This window comes from Rhinatrema bivittatum, chromosome 1 (assembly GCF_901001135.1).
Source record: "Rhinatrema bivittatum chromosome 1, aRhiBiv1.1, whole genome shotgun sequence".
Lineage (NCBI taxonomy): Eukaryota > Metazoa > Chordata > Amphibia > Gymnophiona > Rhinatrematidae > Rhinatrema > Rhinatrema bivittatum.
The window spans coordinates 715,171,221-715,187,966 of record NC_042615.1 but is presented as its reverse complement, the minus strand read 5'-3'; the positions used below and the strand labels follow the sequence as shown (position 1 = coordinate 715,187,966).

Here is a 16,746-nt window from a genome sequence, read left to right as displayed (position 1 = left end):
CTCATAGAAGCCCAGGAGCTGGAATGAAATAGGCCCTCGAGGAGCGAGTACCTGGTTCCAGGGAAAGCTCTGAGAGAGCGATGGTAACTCACAGATGTAGTAGGCAGTGATGACTTCCAGGCAGAAGTGAATTCCGAAGAAGTCCGGGAACGAGGGCCCTCGAGGAGCGAGTACCGGTTCCAGACTGCAATCTACAAAGTAAGAGAGAACGAGGCCCCCCGAGGAGCGGGTACCCCTGTTTAGTCCGAGGAGGCAAAGTAGCGTAGATAGAACGAATCCTTATCCATATCAGTTATCCTTATCCTTGCTAACTCGAGTTGTTAGCAATTCAGAGACCTTAAATATCTGAAGCGAATGACGTCATCTCAGGGGGACACCCCTGAGGTTCGCACCACTTCTGGTACTTAAGGTGGGGCTGTGCCGCGCGCGCGCGCCCCTAGGCATCAGGTCAACATGGCGTATTGCAGCGTCTGGCCGGTCCAGGGATGCCGGACGAGGACGGCCGAAAGACGCCACGGCAGTCAGCCTTCCATCAACCCCGGAGGGAGTCGCCAATGTGGTAAGGTGGGCGGAGTGGAGGCGTCGGGCAGCGACGGTCGTAACAGCCGCTGATTCCTCGTCCAGGGTTGGTGCCGCAGAAGTCTCAGCTCCTTGAGTTTCAGATATAACCTCCATCAGGTTGAGTGTGATAGGGACCTGGGTATCATTATCCTTGACTAGTTCGCTGGGGGACCCATCGGGTTGACAAAGGAAAGACAAATTCTGGTATGGGAAGGGATTGTGCGTCTTCCTCCATGACATCTGCCACATTATTGTTGACTCCATCTGTGAAGAAAGACAAGTTAGACCCCCCCATCAGTCCTGCATGCTGACACCTCCGTTTTGGTGGCCTTTCCTTTTACCTCCCCCTCTAGTGTTGCACCACTGGTGCTGGATTTGTTTGACCTCCCTGTGCATTACCGACTGGGAGCTGACATCCAGCGCAATCTTCTCCCAAATCTGTTTCTTTGTAGAAGCAGAAGCCTTTGATCTGAAGAGAACTTTACAGTTCTCGCAGATGATGTGGCACAGTAGGTCCTTCTCGCCATCTGTAAAATGATCATGTGTTTCCTTGTTGGGACGCTTGGCTACCGCCTGCCTGCTTATCCAGAACTCTAGCCGCTCTTGCCACCTAAGAAAAAGTTCGTTTTGCAGCCATAAACAATCTGTCTCTGCTTGTCGGAACTGTCAATGCAAATAAAAACAGCGTATACGTCAGTTGTTAATAATACATTTCAATTCAAGATAATGTGTCCAAATATCAACTGTCCACTGAGTGATGTCAATATAACTTTCCACTAATAAGTAACGGAAGAAGAAAGAAGCTGGCCACATGGTTTGTATCAACTGATACCAATACATGCAGTTAATGGTAAGAACAAAGAAGCAGAGCACATGAACCGATGACAAAAAATGCAATTAATGAAAGGAGCAGGGCTTGGATACAGACTACAGGCACATAACGGGCGGCCACGTGTTGGACGTCCAGGAAAGGAGCAGGGCAACCGAGTACAAATCACGGATGTCCTGCCTCTTTCATGGACGTCCATGATTCTGACCCTCTCTTACCTGTTCAAAACGAAGCGATGCTGATCTCGATCTTGATATTCCTGCGATATCGATATGCAATATGAATGCCAGGCACCAGTTCACACCAGTCTGTATATAATATAGATCCAATCTGAACTGAATACAAAAGGACAGTCCTACTCCCAGCAGCGATTTATATACTTCCCAGGCAGGATTAGGATGTACAGCATAACGTCACGTTGAGGGAGTTACGATAAATGTTTAAAATGAATAAACTGGAAAGTCTTATTCCGTATGACAGATGTATGCCCTTTAGACAGAACTTCGATGCGTCCACAAGCCGCACACACAATACTATATGGACGTCCAATACAATAAAATGAGTAGCATTATGGATGCTCTTTTTTGGTTGCCACACTTTTTTGGCACCCTTATGATTTGTGTCTCATTTGAATACTCTATCACATGCAGAGAGGGGGCTGTGAATGCACTGAAACAGCGGGCACCCAAAACGGGTACACATTTTTAGCAAGTCCATATTGTAGTGACCTGTGTATTGGGACATACTAGCTGTCACCTTCATTAGCACGAGATTTGGATGAAAGGGCGTTAATGAATACACACAGTTGTAAGCACACATTTTTTGTAGGCCCAACTCCTTTCTGCAGCAGCAGTAAAGTTAGCGGACAAAATATGTGTGCACAACTCCAGGTTGAACTGTGTGCTCTATGAGGCTCATTTTCAAAGTCCTACGTGTGCCGAACTGGGAAGATATGTATGTGGCTGGGCCACACGTGTGCCATAGGTTTACCAGTGCATGTTATAAAATTGGCATGCACATGGATGCCCATGCAAGGGTCTTAAAATCTACCTTTTTGGCTTGATTTTACATTTACACACCTAATTCCTTTGAAAATTACCTTCTCTGACTGCATCTTATTCCACAGGGCCCCATATCAGATGAAAGAGAGGGAAAAGAATTCTTGAAAATCTGCCCCGAAAAGTAAAGTCACTGCAATAAGCTAATTATAGGTTTCGGACCAGACTGGATTCTAATAAGACCACTACCACAAAAGGAAAAAAAAAACAGTACTGTGCATTATATTTTGAGTTTACCCCCCACCCAATTCGTATCCAAAAAAGGCTGTATTTTCTGCTTTAAAAAAAAAAAGGGATTATTCACACACTCTGTCCGGCGTTAGGAGTTAAAATCTTGACCAATCTCCGTTTCCTTCAACTCTGTAACCAGTTTGAATATTATTAGGAAGAGATGGAAAAGCTACACCCGATCCAAGCAGATCAAGTGAAGCGTACAAAGAAACGCATGTGTGAGAGACGCCGAAAAGTATCCCAGCGTCCGAAAACAGGGACAAATAGAACTTTCCGCGGCCAATCTCTTTAAAAGGGGAAGTCCGGGAAAGACGAGCAGCAGAACGGTGCGACATACCTGTCCCTCCTTTCCTTCTTATCTATAACCAGCGCTGGAAAGAGGCAAACTCGGAGCACCAGAAGGAAAAGCCCACACCTGCGGCGAGCTCTCAGTCAGCGACCCTTTCCGCAAGCACGGATCGGGCGAGACGGGGAAGGGGGGGGCAGTGATTCTCTGGGCGGCACACACTGAATCTCCTGCCCTGCCCTCCGGCAATGTGCTCGCCATGCACCGGCGGCAGCCCCCGCCCCCGCCCCACCTGCAGGACGTCACGTGACCTTCCTAGAGGCCACTCCGGGGAAGCCGAGCTGCCGCGCTCTGCATCAAGGAGAAGCGGAAGGGGGGAGGGGACCATTCCCACAAATAAAAAACTTGAGCACTCGGCTCAGTGTTAAAAAGGCCGAGGAAGGCAGAAGATGCCTGGTACCGGTTCTTAGTAACTTTTTAATTTAAATACATCAGTGACAGAAATTGCTGGAGCACGAATAGACAAACCAACAGGACCGATCTCCCTGGGCTTTTCTCGGCAGGCTGTATTTATAATTGCAGGGGCGTCCTGCTGCATTTCTGTTGGGTCTGACAAGATCCTGTTTACGGTCTCTCCCTTTTCTTTTAGTTAGGGATTCGCCTTCAAAGTAAAAGAATAAACACCTAGTGTTAAATTGTGTCCACCTTTAATCTCCTTTCAGGACTGACTTGATATTGGAGACTACAGGCGTGGGGAGGTAGTGGAGTCGGATCTGACAGTTGTACATTTTGGGGGGGGAGGGAGCGGGTCTGCGTTACATGTGGGTGCGTTTCAGGCACACTAACAGCTTGTAAGGCGCTGTTACTGTACTGAATTGTACCTTACCCTGAGTCCAGGTTTGGAAAGAGGAGTAATAAGATGCAAATCGTTCTCATGTAGAATCCCGTTTCGCCCCCACCCACCTGCCCCTACATATTCCCCTGCAAACCTGCCTTCCTGCTGCTGATTAAATGTACTAACGGGAGTCCTCGAGAACTTGATATTAAACATTACTGAAGTTAAAGCCGATAGTGGCAAATTATTATTTTTTTGGAGGGGGGGGGGGATAATGAGGAGTTGCCTTACATTTGGGTTTGTTTTGTTCGTTTCTGCTCTTACGCTGGGCACATTACAACAGTTTGTGGTCAGCAAAGTCATTCGGTCAACGATAAACGGAAGAGGAGAGGGTTGTTTTTGGTTTTTTTTTGGGGGGGGGGGTGCAACCCGTTCTAAAGAAACAACAGCCGCCTCCACATACGTACAGCTCAGAGGAGTTGTATACATTAGTCTTGTTCAATCTGGGCTACAGCTGGGTGAGCCTTAAGTGGAGAAGTCCAGCACCGGGCTCTGGCTTGGCAAGTAAAGAACAAGAAAGAGGCGATGTGGAGGAAGACAATAAGGAGAAGGGGATAGGATAGAACCAGGCTGAAGTGTGGGGAAAGGTGAAGAGAAATAGAAGAGATTGTGTGCTAGCCAGAGCAGGCGTTCAAGCCCCGGGCAAGAGTTGTTTTAGCCCCCCGTTGGCTGCAGACTCTTGGTCCGATTCAAAAGGGTGGTGTGGCCCTCTCCTCTCTTTCTGCCTTGACACCCAAGGTAGTTGCCTTTCTTACTCATTCCTTGTGACATCCCAGGGCATGATTAACACAGTTTGATTCAAGAACTAAGGGCACTGAAAATATATATACACACACATACGTATACATAGGTAAATGATAGAAATATTAGGGGTTCCGGTTAGTCGTCATGGTGCATCTGCACGTGTGCACTCTGTGATGTTCGTCTGGAGCCGCTGGGGGGTGGGGTCACCACCACAGATACAAGAGAGGCAGGAGCTGCGGGACCAGAAAGGGAAGAGAAAAAACGTAGTACGGCTTGTAGGATTCCCCAGGTCCCACCAGCCATACAGGTCGATCCAGTAAAGTGTGCTCCGTCGGAGCGCACTGTCACCCTGCTCTGGACGCGTGTTTTCCCTTACCCCTTATTCAGTAAGGGGAGGAAAACACGCGGCCCACCCGCGGCACCTAATAGCGCCCTCAACATGCAAATGCATGTTGAGGGCCCTATTAGGTATGCCCGAGCGATCCAGTAAGTAAAATGTGCAGCCAAGCCGCACATTTTACTCTAAGAAATTAGCGCCGCCCAAAGGTCGGCGCTAATTTCTTCCGGTGCCAGGGAAGTGCACAGAAAAGCAGTAAAAACTGCTTTTCTGTGCACCCTCCGACTTAATATCATAGCGATATTAAGTCGGAGGTCCCCAAAAGTAAAAAAAAGTAAAAAAAAAATAAAATTTTGAATTCGGCCCGCGGCTGTCGGACCGAAAACCGGACGCTCAATATTGCCGGCGTCCGGTTTCCGAGCCCGTGGCTGTCAGCGGGCTCGAGAACCGACGCCGGCAAAATTGAGCGTCGGCTGTCAAACCCGCTGACAGCTGCCGCTCCTGACAAAAAGGAGGCGCTAGGGACGCGCTAGTGTCCCTAGCGCCTCCTTTTCCTCGTTTGCACCGCGTCATCTCATTTAAATACTGGATCGCTCGCACCGGCGAAGGGCCGGTGCGTGCGCTGGGAGAGCGGGCGTTCGTCCGCTCTCCTACGGACTTTACTGGATCGACCTGTCAGAAAGCAGCCAAAGGGCGGGGGGGAGGGGCAGAGGCAGGATGGGCAGTTGATCAAGCCTCAGGCTGGTGGCAATTTCCGGACCCCACCAGCCCAAGGAAGCAGCTGGAAAAGGAGGAGGGAGAAAAGAAGAGAGCAGTTAGTTAGGGAGAGTTGGGCAGGGCAAGGTCAATAATGATTCTCAGAGTGGGAGGGGAGGGCTGAGGGCTAGGAGAGAAAAGGAGAGGGGGTGAGGAGAGGGGGATGACAGGTATGCACAAAGGAGAGAGAGAGAGAGAAGATACAACCTCCTCCCCACATATCTGAAACCCACAGAAACAACCCCCCACACTCATAAAACATAAACCCAACACACCCTCCCATACATGACCACTCCCTTCACACACCACCACCACACACATGACCACCCTTCACACACCACCACCACACACACCACCACTCCATCCCTCCCCCACACGCATACATATCACATACAGCATTTCTACCCCTTACATCTCACACTCACCATCACCACCTCCCACACACATATCACACCACCAGCAACCCCTTCCCCTACAGGGGTGGTTCTATAATCAGACAGGGTGAGGCGGCTGCTTCAGGTGGCAGAATTTTGAGGTGGCAAAAAATGCCCCTCTCAGAACACTGCTGTGGCATCTACCTCACAGTGCCTGCCCCTGCCACAGCTGCTGACTGCCTCATACTCAGCTGCCCTCTGTGTTGATAAATTTGCACACATCTAATGATCTAAAAAAAAAAAAAGAAAAAGAAAAAAGGTGCAGATTCCCATGTCACACAGTGCAGGCTCAGCATTTTCTGCTGCCTTCCTCATGTTTTGGTGCCCGCTTGAGTAAGGTCCTACTCATCAGCAGTGCTTATGCAGAGCTCAGCTGCTTTGTTTTGTGGCATTTCGTTCCCACTTGGCCATCTTGAAGCCTGCCTCCAAAACAAAGTATTTAGAAAAATGAAAAACAGCAGCAATGCCCGCAAGCAACACTGAGCCTCCATTCCTGTCCCTGTGATATATGACAGAGAGCCTCAGACTGCCTGTGATAGAGTATATGACAGAGAGCCTCAGACTGCCTTAACGGACTGGCTCCAGCTATCTGGCCTGGTCCACCTTAAGACAGGAAAGGGATCCTCAGGTGGGGGTGTTTCCCTGAGGTAAGGGATACAAAGGTAAGGCCCTGAGAGAATTAGAGAGGCCCCAGGGAGAAGAAGGAAGCTGTAATGGAGTGCTGTGCTCTTGTTGAAAACTGTTCTTGCATTGTCAGTCTGCTGAGGTAAGCAGCCATTTTGATTTTGTCTTGCTGAATTTTTTTGTAATTAAACTGTTAAAAAGCAGAACAGACTCCAGCCTGGTCTGTTCTCCGACCTTCTCCTGTCTTAGACTGCTCCAAGGGCATCACATATGGTATCAGAAGAGGGATTACCTGGTCTAAGCATCTGCACAGTCAAGGACCCACACTAGCAGAAAAAAAAAAACATTTTTTGGGGGGGCCTGGCTGCAATGGTAGCCACACAGGATTTTTTTTTTTTGTTTGTTTGGTTGTTGGTATCGGCTAAGGAGAGAAGCTCTGCTGGAGGGAGGGAACAGAAGAAGTGAGTTAGAGCTGGTGAAGCAGACTTTTCTTTTGTTTGGAAGAAGGGGAAAGGTTTCTGGTCTTGAAGGGGCAGGCGCTCAGGATAGCCTCTGCAGAAACCTCCCTGAGAAATGGAGCAGCTACTGCAAGCCCTGGTGGAGGGACAGCAACAGCTCCGGGCAGCCGCTCAGACCCAGTATGTGCAGCACCAGCACTACAGCAACAATTGCAGCAACACCTGGAAGCCCAAGCACAGCTTAACGGCCAATTACTACAAAGGACACCAGGGACCGATGGGGTACACACCAGAACGGAACAGAGTCCAACCCCACCAACACTGGAAATTTGGCTGACAAAGATGGGGCCCCAAGATGACCTGGAAGCATTCCTGGTCACCTTTGAAAGGATGGCGGAGGTCATGGCCTGGCCTAGGTCCCAGTGGGCCATGAGAGTGGCCCCATATTTAACCGGTGAGGCCCAGGCTGCATACCGGGCCCTTGACAACCAGCAAGCCCAAGACTATCAGGAAGTCAAGGCTGCCATACTTGATAGACTGGGACTGTCTAAGGAGTCTTATCGGAAAGGTTTCTGGGGCTTAATCTTTACCCCAGGAGAGAGACCCTGGGTTCTGGCTCAGAAATTAAAGGACCAGTGCTGGCAGTGGCTAGAACCTGATAATAAAATGGGAGTTCAATTTGCAGAGACTGTCATGGCAGAACAGTTTGTGGACGTTCTCCCCTCCCGAGTGCGTGAATGAGTGCGGCGACAGACAGCGGTAACCCTGAAGGATTTCCCTAGTAGAACGTTATTTGGATGCTGCAGACACAGGCTGTGGGCTTACTCCAGCAGAGAAGAATTCCCGAATAAAAGGCTTGGAGAAAGGAAGGAGAGAATCGAGGGGCAGAGCCCTAAGCCGCTATATCAGCTGAGAAGTGGAGAGTCTCCCTACCCCACAAGACCCTGACAATGCATTAGAGGAGCCTGAGGGCGGAACGAGTAAACACCCAGAAGCAATGAAGCCCAAAGAGACCTGCTTCAACTGAGGAGAGAGGGGGCACTTTGCTCGGGTCTGCTATCGAGTGGAGGTTGAATTTATGGACGTCAATTTGGTGGTCCCTTACTCCTGCTCGTTTGTGGACATTCCCCGCTCGGGATTTTCAACCTTCGTGGTTCCGGTGGAGCTAGATGGTGATTCGACCCAAGCCTTAGTAGACTTGGGAAGTGTAAAAACTCTCATTCGGAGGGAACTGGTCAAAAGAACACAGATTGATTATGAACAGACAGTGACCCTCGCTTGTATATACATGGAGACCAGAGACAATACCTGACCAGTCAGGTCCTATTGAAGACTCCAGTGAGACAAGTGACAGTAGAAGTGGGAGTGCTCCCCCTGATACCATATTCGGTGATACTGGGACGAGATTATCCAGACTTTGGGACTCTTTGGGCCCGGCTCATGAGGAGCCCAGATGACTTCAGCGAGGAAGAGACCTCATTACCGGAGGTCTTTCCGTTAGAAGACCTGGATTTGTATATTAATAATCCTAAGATACCCAAGCCTCGTAGACAACGTAGGACAGAAAAGTATAATTATTCCCAAGGTTTAGAGGCAGTCATGGAGTTAGAGGGGGGCTCTCCAACCCATAGAGGTTCCCTCAGACAGGATAGGTGAGGAAAACCCTGGGAATATTAGACGGGCCCAACAAGAAGATGGGACACTAAAAGGGGCCCGGGAGAATATACAGATAATAGATGGAGATTTAGTCTCTGGGGTGGAGGGTCAAAAGCCAGCCCTCCCCTTTTTTGTACTCAAGAAAAATCTAGTATACAGAGTAGCATAGGGGACTCTATAGGGCGAAACAGTTGAGCAGCTTTTGGGTCCCCGGCAGTATCATCAGCAAGTGTTGCGGCTCGCCCATAGTCATCTTTTGGGGGGGCCACCTAGGGGGAGAGAAAACACAAGAAAAATTTTTAGCCCAGTTCTATTGGCCTTGCTTGTATCGACACGTTCAGGACTATTGTCAGTCCTGCCCTACCTGTCAGCTGACCAGACTGGCAGCAACGCACGTAGCTCCCCTAGTGCCTATGCCAATTATAGAGACACCTTTTGAGAGGGTCGCTATGGATTTGGTAGGCCCCTTAGATAGGTCTAGCTGCGGAAACAAATACGCTTTCAGATAATTGAAAGATTAGGGGGAACTCCATGAAGTTAGCATGTGGCACATTTAAAACTAATCAGAGAAAGTTCTTTTTCACTCAACGCACAATTAAACTCTGGAATTTGTTGCCAGAGGATGTGGTTAGTGCAGTTAGTATAGCTGTGTTTAAAAAAGGATTGGATAAGTTCTTGGAGGAGAAGTCCATTACCTGCTATTAATTAAGTTGACTTAGAAAATAGCCACTGCTATTACTAGCAACGGTAACATGGGATAGACTTAGTTTTTGGGTACTTGCCAGGTTCATATGGCCTGGATTGGCCACTGTTGGAAACAGGATGCTGGGCTTGATGGACTCTTGGTCTGACCCAGTATGGCATGTTGTTATATCCTTGTCATTCTCGATTGTACAACCAGGTATCCAGAAGCTATTCCCCTACAAGGTATGAAGACTCAAACAATAGCCACGGCCTTTGAGGTGATTTCCCGGGTGGGGTTACCCAAAGAGATATTAACCGACCAAGGGACCCCGTTTGTCTCTAAAGTGATGAAACAAGTTTGTACATTATTACAGGTAAAAACCCTGCAGACATCAGTTTATCATCTACAAACTGATGGACTCGTGGAGTGTTTTAACAAAACTCTCAAACAGATATTGAGGAAGTTCATCGCAGAAGATGGCAAGAATTGGGACTTACTCTTGCCATATATATTGTTCAAATAGTAAACTCATGCGAACATCATATATAATAGCTGTATTATGGAATGTGATACCTCATATGATATTTGAGCCTCTCAATATTTATCAGAGGGTACTCATTTCAAAAGTGTCAGATATACGCAACATTAACCAAAATATTGAGGATTGGTTTAACGCAAAAGACCTTTTTTTATAATCATTGGTATCAACATTCAGAATTTTGTGCTTTTCGATTTTTTCTTTTTCTTTTTTACATTCTATGTTAATTATTTATAAAGACAGATCACTTATTATGCATAGCGTGAAGAGGTGACAGCTTTTCCCAGAAACACCAGCTTAGACCTGACACGATCCGTGTTTCGTGGACTTCTTCAGGGGTACGATATTACAGCGGTGTCTGCGATGAAAATCAAACAGTTAGTTTCAGTCTGTATTCACCAATATAATACTGACCACGAGTCACCAGACGCTATAGGCATACATTTTTAAAGTCTGTCCCGTAGCATAACGCTATAGCATGATCACAGCCTTAAGTGAAGCAGGATCCGCCATTAGCTAACCGCACTTTATTTAAAGAGGTAGTTCAGTTTTCAGCAGACCAATCAAAAATAGGCAGGAAACTACATGAACCAATGAAGGACTAGAGTAATGATGACCACTCAATGCTGTCATTTCCTGCTGGAGCTTCTGTTGCGAGGGTGGAAATCCACCATTGCTCGCGATAATTGAGGTGACTAGTGATGTCACCCCCTCTTACACTTGTTTGTAGGGATGTGAATCATTTTTTGACGATTTAAAATATCGTCCGATATATTTTAAATCGTCAAAAATCATTAGGGCCACGATACAATACCAATTCCCCCGATTTATCGTCAAAAAATCGTAAATCGGGGGAAGGGGGAGGGCAGGAAAACCGGCACACTAAATCCCCCACCCTCCCGAACCCCCCCCCCCCCCAAATGCCTTAAATTACCTGGGGGTCCAGCGGCACACTAAAACCCCCTAAAACCCACCCCGACCCTTTAAATTAAATCCCCCACCCCAAATGCCTTAAATTACCTGGGGGTCCGTAGCGGCGGTCCGTAGCTTAAATTACCCCCGGGTCCGTAGCTAAATCGGGGGAAGGGGGAGAGCAGGAAATCTGGCACACTAAGTGGTGGTGTCTTCAGCCGGCGCCATTTTGCAAAATGGCTGCCGCAAAATGGCGGCGGCCATAGACCAACACGATTCGACGCAGGAGGTCGTTCCGGACCCCCGCTGGACTTTTGGCAAGTCTTGTGGGGGTCAGAAGGCCCCCCCAAGCTGGCCAAAAGTTCCTGGGGGTCCAGCGGGGGCCCTGGAGCGATCTCCTGCCGCGAATCGTTTCCGTACGGAAAATGGCGCCGGCAGACCCCCGCTGAACGACCTCCTGCAGTCGATCTCCTGCCGGCGCCATTTTCCGTATGGAAACGATTCGCGGCAGGAGATCGCTCCAGGGCCCCCGCTGGACCCCCAGGAACTTTTGGCCAGCTTGGGGGGGCCTCCTGACCCCCACAAGACTTGCCAAAAGTCCAGCGGGGGTCCGGCACGACCTCCTGCGTCGAATCGTGTTGGTCTATGGCCGCCGCCATTTTGCGGCGGCCATTTTGCAAAATGGCGCCGGCTGAAGACACCACGACTTAGTGTGCCGGATTTCCTGCTCTCCCCCTTCCCCCGATTTAGCTACGGACCCGGGGGTAATTTAAGCTACGGACCGCCGCTACGGACCCCCAGGTAATTTAAGGCATTTGGGGTGGGGGATTTAATTTAAAGGGTCGGGGTGGGTTTTAGTGTGCCGGGGGTGGGTTTTAGGGGGTTTTAGTGTGCCGCTGGACCCCCAGGTAATTTAAGGCATTTGGGGAGGGTGGGAGATTTAATTTAAAGGGTCGGGGGTGGGTTTTAGGGGGTTTTAGTGTGCCGGTTCACGATTTTAACGATACTCTAAACACCCAAACGGCGACGATACGATTCCCTCCCCCTCCCAGCCGAAATCGATCGTTAAGACGATCGAGGACACGATTCACATCTCTACTTGTTTGTACTTGTTCCAAAATTGTCCATTGTAGTTGGTCAAATGTGTGTGATTGTTGAAAACAGTGTTTGACAATGGGGGCTTCAATGTTGGCAGTGTTGATACGACTCCTGTGCTCCCGTAACATGACTTTAATTTGTCTTTTGGTGCGGCCCACATAGAAGCGGGCATGGACACTGAATAAGATATATCACCTGTGTTGATTCACAAGTGGTATTGGCATTTTTTGTGTATATTTTTATGTGATAGGATGTTGCCATTCATGCCCTTCTATTGTCAAATTACACATGTCGCATTTGCCACATTTAAGATGTACCCCGTTGGTGATTTGGGATCCACTAGTTGATACAGAGGCATGTACCACGTAGTCTTTGATGTTTTTGCTTCGTTGATATGAGATAAGAGGTGGTTCTGAAAAAGACGAATGAAGTTGTAAGACGAATAGTGATTGGTCCTCGCCTATTGTAATGGTACCTAAACCGGATAGTAGTATCTGGTTCTGTATTGACTTCTGGAAGGTCAATGAGGCTTCGAAGCTGGACGCATACCCGATGCCCCGCGTGGATGAACTTATTGAATGCTTAGGAACTGCTCAGTTTATCTCCAGCTTGATTTGACAAAGGGGTATAGGCAGTTTATGGTCCTGGCGTTCGGATTTCATAGGGCTCCAGCTACCTTCCAACGCTTGGTAGACCGCTTACTGTGCCCACAAGAGGGTTATGCAGCGACCTATCTTGACGACATCATCATTTACAGTGGAGACTGGGAGACACACCTAAGGCAATTACAGGCCATACTTACAAGTCTACGAAAGGCTGGGTTGACTGCCAACCCCAAGAAATGTATATTAGAGGGTCAAGTAGTACAATATCTGGGATACTCCCTTGGGAGAGGGAAAGTCCACCCACAGACACAGAAAATAGAAGCAATTACCCGAGTCCCAATCCCACAGACAAAGAGTAAGGTGAGAGCCTTTTTAAGCCTCATCAGTTACTATCTACTGTTCATACCAAACTTTTCAGAAAAAGCGGAGCTCCTCACATGCCTATTACAAAAGAAAGCCCTAGAGAAAGTTAGATGGTCTGCAGAGGCGGAGGAAGCCTTCCAGGGTTTAAAGAAAGACATATGCTCAGAACCTGTTATACTAAGTCCAGACTTTACCAAGCCCTTTATAGTACAGACAGACTCATCAGAGGTGGGGCTAGGAGCCATCCTCACACAAGAGAAAGGAGACTAATAAAACCCAGTAGCCTTCATTAGCAGGAAGCTACTAACCCAAGAGAGACGCTACTCAACGATAGAGAAAGAGGCCTTAACTGTCAAATGGGCCTTGGAGGCTTTTTGTTATTACCTACTGGGCCGCCAGTTCATGCTAACAGTTCACTAGCTCCTGGTCTGGGTCACTCAGAATAAAGAGTCCAATGGACGAGTAATGAGATGGTTTCTGGCACTCCAACCATTTGACTTTAAAGTCCGACACAGAGCAGGGAAGGCGAATATAAATGCAGACTCAACTAAGGCAGGCAGGCGCTCAACTAAGGAAGATTGAGCTGAGGGGGAGGGAATGTGATAGAGTATATGACAGAGAGCCTCAGACTGGCTCCAGCTATCTGGCCTGGTCCACCTTAAGACAGACAGGAAAGGGATCCTCGGGTGGGGGCATTTCCCTGAGGTAAGGGATACAAAGGTGAGGCCCTGAGAGAGTTAGATAGGCCCCAGGGAGAAGAAGGAAGCTGTAATGGAGTGCTGTGCTCTTTTGGAAAAACTGTTCTTGCATTGTCAGTCTGCTGAGGTAAGCAGCCATTTTGATTTTGTCTTGCTGAACGTTTTTGTAATTAAACTATTGAAAAGCAGAACAGACTCCAGCCTGGTCTGTTCTCCGACCTTCTCCTGTCTTAGACTGCTCCAAGGGTATCACAGTCCCCTTTGTTGTTGCCTGCTTAGCCACTCGTCTCAGTCGCCCATGGGAGGGGAGGCGGTCAGGCGGGGACTCACGCTGTGGAAAAATAAAGCTGAGTCTGCTGAGGGTCTGAGATGTCAGTGAGGGGGGCCGTGAGGTTGAGCGGGACAGCTGCAGCAGAGACTATTTTAAGGCAGCAGCAGGCCAGCAGCTCCCACACACTATGGAGTTTGATTAGGGCAGGGCAGCTGCTGGGGTGGGGAGCAGAGCAGGAGACCTAGAAGGCAGGCTTCAGGCCCCACTCCAGTAGCATTGCTGCCTGTAGTGATACTCCTGCTGAAACATACTGAATATGCAGTGGCTCCTCCCACTCCTGAAGAGAGAGAGAGAGACACTGGTCTTGGGGTGGGTGGGGTAAGACAGTAAATGACAGAGACCGGTCTTTGGTGGGAGTTCATAGAAACTGCTTTAGGGGAAGGGGTTGACAGTGACTGGAGAGAGACAGACTGCTTTGAGGGGTGACAGTGACTCATAAGAGAGCGAGTGGTTTTGGGGGGTTGACAGTGATGAAAGAGAGACTGGTCTTCGGGGAATGACAGTGACAAAAGAGATACTGGTCTGGGGGGAGGGGTGACAGTGACTGGTGAGAGAAAATGGAGAGGGAGCAGCATCACCTATCCTGTCGCAACCCAAAGAGAGGCCTGGTGGGGCCGCAGCAGATCCCAACTCGATATGGCCTGAAGAGACAGGGATGCCCTGAGAGTGTGAATGAGTGCGAGAGAGTGTGAGCTTGTGTTTGTGCATGTGTATGTTTGTGCGTGCAAGAGAGTGAGCCTGTGTGTATGTGTGTGCTGGAGAATGAGACCCTGGGTACGTGTGTACAAGAGAGTGAGAGCCTGTGTGTGCGCACAAGAGACCCTGTGTGCATAAGCATGAGAACCTGTATGTATGTACATGTGAGAGAGCCTGTATGTATGCGTACATGGTGGTTTGCATGAAAGCCTGCATGCATGTGTGAGTGTGGTGTGTGTGAGAACGTGTGCATATGAGGAGGGAGAGAAAGCCTGTATATGTGAGGGAGTGTGTATGTTCGTGGGGTCCCCTTCCTCCAATCCACAACAATTTTAGGGTGACTGGAAATCAAGATATCAGGTATGGAGAGTGGGGAATTATTTTATTCTTATTAGATGTAACTGATGAATGTTATTTGATATGTCTAGTTTTGAAATATTGAATTATTTTTTAGAATATTTAAAAAACAATTTTGATGTCCTGCTCATCAGCCATTTTGAAATATTTATTCTTTTTATAGTATAGTTTTACAATTATGATTAATGATACATTTCTTGATTTTATTATTGTTTTATGAGGAATGATGGTGTTACTATTTTTCCATTGTTGTACTGCATACAGGTCTGGCTTCACGCAGTTTCCAGTTCAGTTTTTGTCTGCATATTTCTGTTTATATTTTATTCTATATTTGTTGTCAATCAGTCTGTGTTCTACATGTGTGACTGAAGGGGTGTATTCTGCCGGCATGTAGTTTGTGTGTAGGGATACAGCAGTCTGGCTTATCTTGTTTCCCTAATAGGAGGTGTATTGGTGTTTTAGAACCTGTTGTCATTTTGTAGTGTCTTTTTCAAAGATAGGGTTGTTACTGCTTGAGAGCTGGCATTTAATGCTGTTTTAGTATGGGATGTTTATTTAAATTATTTCTAGGCCACTTATAGCAAACATATTATACTAAGCAGATTATAATGTAAATATCATAATAGGTTTACTATATTATCATTGTTCAGTTTGCTCATGGCTTTCTGAGGGCCCACATCAAATATATTTTACAGTAGGCCTAATAACAAATGTCTTTTTTGCAGAGTTTTCTGGTTATCACCAATGCAGTACATGTAAAAATAATATACATGATGCTGGGATATTTTTATCTTGGAAGACTATGAATATCTTTTTATGTACAATCTGTTATTATAAATGCACAGTTTTTAATTGTGTGTGGTGAGGGTTAGTGTGTAAAGTGCACCTGATATCCATACACTGACACCCGCCCCCAAACACACACATACTATTCACCCATTTCTCACTTCTCCAGGGGGCAAATGCTGTGGCAATGTGGGAGGCAGGTTATAGTGCTCCTGGGAGTGTAGCAGGGTTGCCAGCTTCCAAGAAATTTAATCAGTGATACACTGTCTGCCATTTCTTTGGGAATTCTGACCCTTCCTTTCCCCCTTCTGTAGCATTTCTAATCACCGGAAGGGCCAGACTCCAAGGGGACTCTACACACATGGGTGAGGAGATAGGAGAAATTAAAGAGTGCCCCCTGCCATACATACAGACAACTCACCATCCCCCCACACCACATATATACTACTGCCGCTACCGCCAAACCCCCTAATCTCTTCTGCACAGCCCCTAGTATACACAAACCTCACGCACACACAAATTTAAGTGTGTTTCAGAAATCCTCTGACAATGTCTAATGAATGTGTCATCTTTGATTTTTGGGTGTTGACTGCAATAAACACAATAAAGAAATACATAAAGTTAGAAATTAAAGAAATCCGTACTGCACTAATTAAAGGTAATTTCTGAAATGGATGGTTGAGCTTAACTTGGATGTTTCCCTTACTGCTTACCATACAAAAAATTATTTTGTTACCACAATAACAGTGATGAACTTCTTACACATATATAGAGAGGATGCATTTTAATATTTAAATATATGATGCCC

The 16,746-nt window shown here is 47.6% G+C and overlaps 1 protein-coding gene across 2 annotated transcripts in view; it reads right to left on the bottom strand.

The window, feature by feature from the left end:
- The window catches only part of ELOVL7 (ELOVL fatty acid elongase 7), a 102,384-nt gene extending 99,096 nt beyond the window's left edge, over positions 1 to 3,288 (bottom strand). Inside the window, exon 1 of one of the 2 annotated variants that reach the window (XM_029576602.1) lies at positions 3,017 to 3,288. The gene's annotated coding sequence lies outside the window, so the exon portion shown is untranslated. The remainder of the gene's footprint in view (positions 1 to 3,016) is intronic. The other variant, XM_029576592.1, reaches the window with a different exon arrangement.
- Between the last annotated feature and the right edge of the window lie 13,458 nt (positions 3,289 to 16,746).